The 10827-nt window shown below is 32.9% G+C and overlaps 1 pseudogene; it reads left to right on the plus strand.

Annotated features, from left to right (window-relative positions):
• Window positions 1-4431: 4431 nt before the first annotated feature.
• Window positions 4432-6435, plus strand: LOC114758347 (uncharacterized; annotated as a pseudogene).
• The last annotated feature ends 4392 nt before the right edge of the window (window positions 6436-10827 follow it).

A 10827-nucleotide genomic window follows, 5' to 3' on the forward strand; every position in this document is an offset into this window, starting at 1 on the left:
ACAAAATCATTATATTACATTAATTTATTAAGAAATTTGTCAATTTGTGGCAACCTAACTTGTCAATTATTGTACATAAACTGTCCCACTTCTATTCCCCTTGACTACCATATAGACTTTAAACAGTTACTTTATACTCTAGTTTTTTTTCCCCTTATAACTAGTTGCTTATCTTCGAGATGAAATTAGTATGTCATATTACACAATTGGATGGACGACCTCACTTGGAACCAAAAAAAAAAAAAAAAAATACAACCTCATACTTGAAAAGGAATATTAGAAGAGGTGCTTGGCATCAATTGGATTAAAAAGTCCCAACAAAAAATACACCCAAATTTATGAATTTTTCTACCACTGCAAAATAAAATGATTTGAATCCATGTGACTTATTTAAGAGATGGAAAAATTAAAAATTTTAAGAAATGAAATGTATGTGTTATATGAAAAATAAAAGAAAGAATCTTACATTAATAACGTAAAGATGCTTAATTGCATGAAGACTTTGTGATGGCTAATTTTTAATCATAAACTTTGGGATGATTATCGGAGGAACACGGCTGAAGTATAACATACTCCAAAGAAGGGAGTGAAAGCAGGCCCTACCCGCATCTGTCTTTTCCCATGCCTTTTCTGAAGCTTCGCTGCATTTTACTTCCATGTCTTGTACGATTTGTGGAAGGATTTACTTTTTATTACACATATTTTCTTCTATAGACGATTTTGGCTATGTCCCAATTGTAAAGCTAGCATAGAGTTCTCATAAGCATTCACAGTGTGAGATAATAAAGAGCCGGCAAAGAGACCTACCTGCTCCGGATTTGGTTCGGGTTACGAGTGCTCTCTTATTATTGGTGCACCATGCAGAGGTTAGACTACTAAAGCCTAAACCTATGGTGACACAGCAAATGCACCACAAAAGAGAAAAAGAGGAGGGGAGAGAAGCAGCCAGAACACCCAACAAATGGGTTGAGAAATAACTAAAAGAGTATATAGCTTGCATAGAGGTCTCATCAAGTATGCATTCTTAGAGTATAAACTAAAGTACAAATTATAATTTTACGAAGAAAGGCCAAAAGGTTCCTACAAAAGTGAGTAGAATAAACCAGATAGCAGGGCAGAGATGAAATAAAGAAGGAACGCAAATAAGGGTATAGGTGTAACTTAGAGATGAATTAACACTACCCTATAATATGAAACCCTAACAATCGTGTAAATTATATTTTGAATTTTGATGTCCGCACAAATTACATGCGCGGCTAATTTTTGTGCAAGAGAAATGATATTTAATAACCACCAAGCGTTTGGTTTAATTAATAAGGATAAAAGCAAAAATATACTCTTTCGGTCTTTGATATAAGATTTAATTAACTAATTTGAGTAGATTAATAATGTCAGTTAAGTTAGTTAATATGATATATATATTTTTTAGAACATTCTAAACATATTCCTTAATTCTTTCCTTCCCTCTCATATTTGATTATTGTTGGGAAAATATCAATAAGATTAATTTAGAAAAAAATTGATAAACATATGAAATAGGTCTTATATATAAGACTGATATTAACTCCCTAAATAGCTTGACGGCAGGAGTATTTAATACTTTTTTTTGTCATAAAGTCGTTATATACAGGAATAAAACAGACCGTACGATTGTGGCGCTGTACTATAATAATAATTTGACACTTCGTGGTAGACTTGACTATGATGAGTTGCGTTGGTTTGTGTAGCTCTGATGATAGGTTCTAATGTTTATTTGCTTCCACCTTCCTTGGACCGTTAGAGTTGATCCTCGCCGCCTTCAGATCCACCCCTATACTCTACTTTCAGGTAATTTGTTCAAATCTCTCTCTCATTCATATCCTCTTCTTAGTTCTTACTTGATCTCTCTCTTTCTGTAAATCTTGTTTTTCTCTTTTAAATTACTGTTATTTTAACTCAGTCCAATTAGAAGAAAGTGAGAGATCAAAAACTCTTGAGCCTTTCTGAAGTTGCTTTTAAATTTGAGAGTCTATATATTCATCTGGATAGGTTGGCTAGTTTTTGTCTTTTTTTTTGGGGGGATAAAGGTTTGATGTTTAATGAATCTGTGTTCTGGTTTGTGGTTGTGTTTTTTTTTTTTTTAAAATAAGCACAGGTATCCTCTAAATAGGAAACAATCCTGTTCAAAGTACTGTCGGGTAATAAACGTGGGCACTATATTCAAACCTTGATTCATCCTATTATCAGGAACTAACTCTTTCTACCAGACCCAAACCACGTTGATGTTGTGGTTATGTTTAGTTATATATAGAATCTGGGAATTAAATGGCGAGCTCATTCAAGGTTGAATCACAAGAGAAACAAAGGAGTTTTTGCTTATGCTTGCCCACAAACCGGATCCACACTAAATTTACTATATTATCATAGTCGTCTTCATTCTTTCTTCCCGCTTATGTTGATAATTTAGAGAGTCTGAAAAAGAAGCTCCAACCTCTGAATCAGTTTCTGTCTATATGTATATACTCTCTTCCAGTCTCCTTCCGTTGTTTTCACAAGTTTTGATTAATTTCATCTTAATATAAAATACTACCTCCTGTCACTAATATAAGAGTTAGTAGGAGTGTTAAATTTAGTCCTCAACAGAAACCAGTTAGGATGCTCCTTTTCAAATGTAAGATTTTTAATTAATTATTTTTAATTAAAAATTATTTTTTGAAAAAAATGATAGTTAAGATATTATCTTTATTTTAAATTCTATACCGATTAAATAATTATTTTAAACAAATAAAAACAAAAAAAAAATCAAATCTAGACCGTGAAATTCAGATCTAGATAGTCTAGATTTGATGAGCTTTAGGTGCTCATCACTTTGATAAGTACCCAAACTGGTTTTGTCTTAAATATAAGATCTTGATCTATTTTATCCTTATTATTTAATCAAACTAACCTACTAATTGCATGTGTCAAGGAGAGTTTGTGTCAAAGGTAATTTTAATCCCAATAATTTAAGAGAATATTTTTAAAAAAGCCAATCCATATTTTAAACAAATAATTAATTTAACTACTTTTATTAACCTATTAAATATTATATTATGAAATAACGGAGGTAGTATTATTTTTTTTCATTTTAGACAGCACGCCCACAACTTTGCTTTCCCAGTACATTCGCTTTTGTTTGGTTTGTTTTTCCAAATGAAAAGTGAGGAGACCGCGCCTTCTTAGGATTGCATGACCTTCGCGTGATGACATCATGCCATAACAATTGCTTGGCTCATGGAGGCATACTCTTTTCTGACATTTGCTCCAAAATAAAAATAAGGGAGAATTACAATAAAGTTCTAAAGAAGAAAAAAGATTACTAAAAATTAAAATCTCAATAATGACTTAAGTAGTTGAAAATGACAACTTTTGAGACTTATTTTATAATTATTTTTTTTAGGACCTCATTGTAATCTCCCTAAAAATAATATGCACACAGTTTATGTGAGGTGAAATTAAATATTAAATATTATTATTTTTAGTGGATATTTTTCAAAAAATATTACTTTAATTACCTTTTTACTACGTTCTAATAAATAATTTTCAATTTTAAGAAGCTCCTACTTGATAAATTTAAAATATTTTAGTTTTTTTTTTTTTGATAAGTCGGAAAACAAAAATTTTTAGTTATGTATATTCAAAGATGCGAATATACATATATATATATATATATATATATGCGTGTGTGTATGTGTGTGTGAGTAAAGGGTATGATTTTGTTATTCAAAAGAATTAGCATGCTACAGCATCATCTATGCGATAAATAGAAGAGAAGTAGTTGTCTGCTTTATGGTTCAAGAGCTCGGTTAACTCATGAGCGCCCTTTGTGAGTGCCGTAGCAGAGCCAGAACTTCATTAACCAATCCTTGAGCAGCAAAAAAGAGTGTTGTTCCTCACATGCCATAGCCAGCTTCATGCATAACATACCCAAATTTATCCTCCAAGCTTCAAATCAGAGAGACAAACTAACACAAATACTGCGCTTTCTTGACAGACACATGGCCGGAGCAGATGTAAGTTCTGTGACTATACCAGTACAACGACTTCAGAGGGTTGCTTCAGCTCATTTTAGGAGGCCTAACCTTAATCTTATAGATCCCACACGTAATATCTCTTATCTCATCTCTCTCTCTCTCTCTCTCTAGTGTGTTTCTATTTATATTACAATCTACATAAATATATAACAAAGTTTCCATTAACTAACTTGTTTCAGAAGAGCGAAGAGATAAATACCTAAGCTTTTGTGTTCCCCTTTACCAAGCTTCAGTGAAAGGGGATTGGAAAGCAGCAAAGCATATCTTAGATCAAGACTGGGGCCTGGCTCGCGCCGCCATTAGCAAGGGGTGGGCCACGGTGCTTCATGTGGCCGGCGAAAAGAACCATGTCCACTTTGTGGATGAGCTAGTGAAGGGGATGAGTTCAGAGGACTTGGAATTGCAAGATGCGAATGACAACACTGCATTCAGCCTCGCTGCAGCAACTGGGAATATGCAGATTGTTGAGATCATGAAGAGAAAAAACCAGAGCTTGCCGTTCATAAGGGGTGCTCATGGAACCACTCCTCTTCATGTGGCTGCTTTACAAGGAAGAAGTGAAATGGCTTGGCATCTGTACCATGAAACTATTCGCATTTTTGAATATCGTGATTGGACACTACTACTGTTCTACTGTGTCTACAGTGGAATCTACGGTAATAATATTACACGAACAAAACATGAGACCGTAAAAGATGACGAGAGTGAACTTTGAAGTGTGTGGGTGTGTCACATATACCTTGTGTTAAACATTATTTTATGTATTGATTTGCGCAGATTTAGCTTTGAAGGTGCTAAAAGTGGATCCAGAACTTGCTTTTGAGAGGGATAGTACAAGTAATGAGACAATATTGCATATATTGGCTCGAAAGCCTTTAAGCTCTCTTTGTCAAAGTCAGCGATATAGAAAGCGGCTCATGAAATCATGTAAGTGCCCATGATCACAAATTAAGAAAAATATAATTATGATACAGTGGTTTTACGGTACGTATAAACTGCGTTTCACAGGTTTGAGGCAAACTCAGCAACTTCAACTAGTAAAGCATTTGTGGAGCATATTCCTTACAAAAGATGACCAAATGATTATGGACAACATAAAAGTACCTTCACAAGTAACATTTAATGCTGTAAAAGTTGGAAATTTTGAGTTTCTAGCTGAGCTTATGAGTACCTATCCTGATTTGATATGGGAAGTTGATGGAAGAAATCGAAGCATAATTCATGTTGCAGTTTTACATCGTTATGCTGATATCTTCGATCTCATACATGACATTGGCTCGGTCAAAGATTTTATAGTGCCTTTTGTAGATAATGAAGATGGAGACAACTTACTGCATATGGCTGCAAGATTGGCACCCCTAGATCGATTAAACTTAGTTTCTGGAGCAGCTTTCCAAATGACCTTTGAGTTACTATGGTTTGAGGTATTTTGCTACAAATTATATTTAGTCTATCTCTATGACTTATATTCTTATTACTTGATGCATCTTGTATATTTTAGGGGAATAAGTTGGGGCTTGTGAATAATGTAGGTTGTTGTAAATTTTATATAGTTCATATAGTGTATATCCTTTTTGACGTGGTAGGAGGTGGAGAAGATAATGCCACCATCATGTATAGAGCAGAAGAATGCAAAAGACTTGACTCCTCAGCAACTATTCACAGAGGAACACAAAGACTTGCTAAAAGAAGCAGAATCATGGATGAAGAAAAGAGCAGAACAATGCATGGTTGTTTCCACTCTTATTACTACTGGAGTATTTACAGCTGCATTTAGTATACCTGGGGGTATCAATGACAATTCAGGAAACCCTAATTACTTGCAAAAATCATCATTCCTGATATTTGCCATATCTGATGCAGCTGCAATGATCTCATCCTCAACTTCCATACTTATTTTCTTGTCCATCCTCATCTCACGCTATGCAGAAGAGGATTTTCACAAGTCATTGCCCTTGAAGCTCATATCTGGATTGGTTGCTTTGTTCATCTCTATAATAAGCATGATGATAGCATTTAGTAGTGCCTTTTTCATCATGTATTGTCATGGTTCAAAGTGGGTTCCTAACTTCATTTCTGCACTTGCTTTTATACCCATACCCTTATTTGCATTTCTACTATTCCCACTGTGGTCTGATATACTTTATTGGACCTACTTTTGTAGGAGTCTTTTTCGTCCTAGTACACATATGCTTTACTAGGAAAATAAGTGACTGTAAACAAGTATTTGCCATTTCCAAGTGGTGTATCTCTCTTCTAGTAATTAATTATTGTGTATTTATGTAGTGTACGTGAGTCTTGAGAGTTAATAAGGAAATCTCCTTTTCAATATGGTAGTGTTAATTCCTCTCTAAATTTTTGTAAATTTATAATTTGTACTTTAGTTTATACCTTGTGAATGCTTGATGAGAACTCTATACTAGCTATATATATATATATATATATTTCATATCACCACTCTATCTATAGAGCAATCCATGTATAGACACATGCGCAAGAGTTTGTGGAGAGTCTTTGTCATTTGCCTTGAGGTTCTTGATCAAAAATAAATCCAACCAATACAATATAGTGTAAAACTCGAGTCGTTTCACTTTGAGGAGCTTTTATTTGAAATCCTAAGCAAACTAAGTATCAAAAATAAAGAATTGACTTGGAAAGGGATTGGTTTTTTTTTTAACCAACTAATTGGCAAAATTTAAAAGGATGTAAAATGAGTAAATAATTTTTGGATTTTTAGTTTATAAAATGGATATGAATGAAATAAATAAAGAGAATTAAACAAGTGACAGCAAATGGAAAAGCAATCCTCTAGTATAATAATTAAGGCTATCATTACTTCAATTAATTTGGGATTAGCTAAATTTAAAAGATTCTAAAGGCCACTCTTTAGACTTGGTTTAATTAAAATAATCAATACTAAACCACCTTACATATTAATTACTCACAATTAAACTGTTTCAGCACAATTAGCTAAAGAGAATAAAAAAAAAAGCAATTAACATTTTTTGTTCAATACCCAAGCCACCTTGAATTATTACTAAATGTTCACAACAACTTCTAAACATAGTCTGACCCAGTACAATGTAAAGAAATTAAAGTTAATCACAACATAATATCAAATGCTAATAAAAAATTCCAACGACTACAACCAATCTTAATATAAATATAAATTATTACAGTACACTCAAACATACTTAAATATTATAAAATTCATTCTAAGACCTAAAAATCACAATTACAATGAAAGAAGTAAAGATTAGAAGAGCTAAAACTCTCTTTTGAAGCTCTGAGTTGAGTTCAAGCCATAAACATTGCTCTAGAGAATTGGAGGATTAGCAACACCTGACCATCACAACAGCTCCAACCAAGCTCCAATCCGATTCAGCCATGAAGAACAGTGAAGATGAATGCTGAAGGATGTGTTTCGGTTGTGGAAGCTCACTGTTATCTGGTCCTTCGTTCTGTCACGCCGTCGCTCCCTCTCGCTGCCCTTCTCGCCGTCAGACCGAGAAGAAGAAGACGCTGGTGATGATGGAATTGAGGGAAGAATGATTCTGTCTCCTAAGCCTCCTTCTCTCTCGTGTTTCTCTGCCTTCCGTCGAGTTCCTGTCTGCCTCCTGCTGTATTCGCCGTCCAGCGCCTCCTCTTGATTCCAGATGGAGGAGAAGAAGAAGATGAAGACGAGAACGATGACAGGTGATTCTCCTCTCGCCGTCGACTCCACTGGTCCTCCTCCTCGCCTCTGGTTCGTTCTGATTCTGCCGTCAAACGCCCCTCGCGTGCCTCTGCTCACCGCTGCTGGTTCGCTGTTTTTTCGGTCCTTCGCTCAAGATGATGATGATGTGTAGCGCGTCAGGGTTGAGGGGGCAAAACGTTGCGTTTTGCTCCCCGTTTTTATTATTATTATTTTTTATTTATTCATTTATTTATGTATTTAATTTTTTTTCTTTTTTATTTTATTTTTAAATCTTCCAAAAATCTGTAATCACAAATTCAAAAATAAGGTGCATTAATTGTCCTTAAAAATCAATTAGTCACAATTAAATCAAAATATGACAATTTTACCCCTATAAAATAATAATTCAAAATAAAACATATTAAATCAATTAACAATCAATTAAAGCCAAAAAGATTAATTAAGTTGACAAAACCCATTTAAAAGATATCAAAACATATAAAAATAATTGAGTTTGTCATAATCCCTTGTGATCATAAATGTAGGAGTTAGTTGAATGATTCGTTTTCCTAGATAGAAGATCTAAATTCACTTTGTCCTTCAATTTATAAGTCAATATTTAAAGTGGGTTTCCTCAGTATAAGTATTTTCAATGAGAATGATTAAACACGTATTTTAATAAAATTAACAAATATTTTTCATAAATAACTAATTTGTTTTAATTTTTATAAATTAATTATCTAACCCCTGTATTTGGACCAGAGGAAGTAGCTAATTAATGTAAATGATCTAGTTGCAAAAATCTCTTTTCTTGGAGAGATAATACGGCAGTGAAAATACCTTAGCCTTGAGAATTCACTGGCCTATTGTGTTATACAACTCATTTCGCACTTCATGATTACGTATTTCTCTTGATGATTGCAAAAGGGCAAAATCGAAAAAAAAAACTTGGAAATAGAAAAATTGCAAATTGGGACCGAATTGCAATATTATTATGGGTTCTAATAACAATTGATAAGCAAATTATAACAATTTTTTTGAATGGGTTCTGTATGCAATTTTTCAATTTCCCCAGTTTTCTTTTTTGTGATTTTTCCTTGCAAAAATTATAGTCGACCTCAAGTCTATCAACTATATTCTAGAGTGAAATATGCATGACACTGTTCATTTCATTTTTTCTCACCAGCCCTTAGCATCAACGGAGAAACAAATTGAGACTTTAATTTTAAGGATTCTTTGATCTTAAAAATATGGTTAAATAATTGAATAAAGGCCACAATCCATTATGTATTTTGATTGAGTGATGGATTCGATTTAAACAATATTTCAAACTGAAGATAGTCATGCGAAGTTTGGAAAAGTTAAAAAACGGCAAAATATAAAAATCATATATGAAATAAATTTAATGACTTAGTATAAATATAAAAATCATTAAATTTAAATATAGAGGACTTGCTTTAATTTACGTATATATGCAAAACCCGAATATAATTTTTTTTTCTTTTTTAAAACTGTTCTTAGTGGTCATAGGATGTCATTTGCACTTTTTAAAATATATATATATATTTATATCACTTGTATAACTTAAAAGCATGATGCAGTTTGCAGTCTTTTCTTTTTTCCATTCTTTTTCCAGGCGAGGTGACTTCAAGGCTGATCAAAGTAAAAGTAGAATTTATAACTAGATGTTTTTTTTTTGGGGGGGCGGGGGAGCTTACATACATGCAAATTATTTTTATCGACAATAATGTCTTGACACTAATAATGGCAGGTGTATCCCTTTAGAGTCGCATGCTTAACAAATAGATAAACTTATTTTTTGAGCATAAAAAAGAAACATTTATTTAAAGGAAAATTAATCTATAAATCTCTATAATGTACCTTAATTTTGAATTAAGTCTATGTAGTTTATTTTGTTTGAGTTGGTTCCTTATAGTTGATTTGTTACATGCATCCCATCCCTGAGAGTAACCCGCATCAATTTGGATCTACTCCTCCGGTCCTTAATATAAGACCCATTTAACTAATTTGATTAGATTAATGAAATTAGGTAAATTAGTTAATTATAAGAAATGTGACACTTTTTTCCTAAAACACCATAATCACCTTTCTTAATACCGCCTCCCTCTTCTACTTGATTATGGTTGAGGGAGTATCCATATGGATAATTTAGAGAAAATTAATAAATATGAGAAATGGGTCTTATATTTAGAACCAAAACCAACTCAACAATTGGGTCTTATATTAAGGACCAGAGGAGTATAAAATTTCTTGAAGTCTTTATGAAATCTACTTTAGTTTTCACACTCTTTTAACATACATTCATCTTTCTGTAAATAAAATTTTATAAAATCTATAAATTAAAATTAAGGGATCAAACAATAAGAGCTGAATTCAAACAAAACAAACCAAAATAACCTGATTTAAGATTGAGGTAAACTATAAGGACTTGTGAATGAATTTTTCAATTATCTAATAATGTATAAGAATATATGGATACATATTAGATAGTAACTGCTAAAAGTTACTAAATCCAGTCCTAAATATAAGATTTTGTTTATAGCATAAATTGTATGTTAAAACTATATCTTATATTTAGGGTAAGGATACTATTACATTTCCTTTTCTTCTTTTAATGTGGGGCAGTTCATGATAAGCGACAAGCCTAGGGGCATATAGGAAGGAGCGAGGAAGGAACATGAAAGTTCGAATGCGCACAATTCATTAATATATAATCCCAAAGAGGAAGACCTTTGAGGGTGAAGAAGACCTTGATTCTAGATAGCTATCTGTTTTTCCTTTATGAGATGACTGAATTTGGAAGCATTTGTGGAAAAATTCAAGTACATTGGACTTTCCTAGGGGTATGATGTTTTTTACATTACAATGGAAAAGAAAAGAAAAGACAAGCAAAGCACTACAGGGTAGGCCACCTCGATGTCTAATATTATTCCAACAATCCCCACTCTTTATGCGCCTGTGTAACCTTACATTTTATGGTCCAGAAAAAGGTTTAGAATACTCAATCTCCTTCTAAATATAAGTGAATTTTAACTAATTAATTCATATGTATTAATAAAACTAGACAGAAGTATTAAA

The sequence above is a fragment of the Neltuma alba genome, unplaced genomic scaffold (assembly GCF_004799145.2).
Source record: "Neltuma alba isolate B1F8T4 unplaced genomic scaffold, ASM479914v2 tig00010689_pilon, whole genome shotgun sequence".
In the NCBI taxonomy this organism is placed as follows: domain Eukaryota; kingdom Viridiplantae; phylum Streptophyta; class Magnoliopsida; order Fabales; family Fabaceae; genus Neltuma; species Neltuma alba.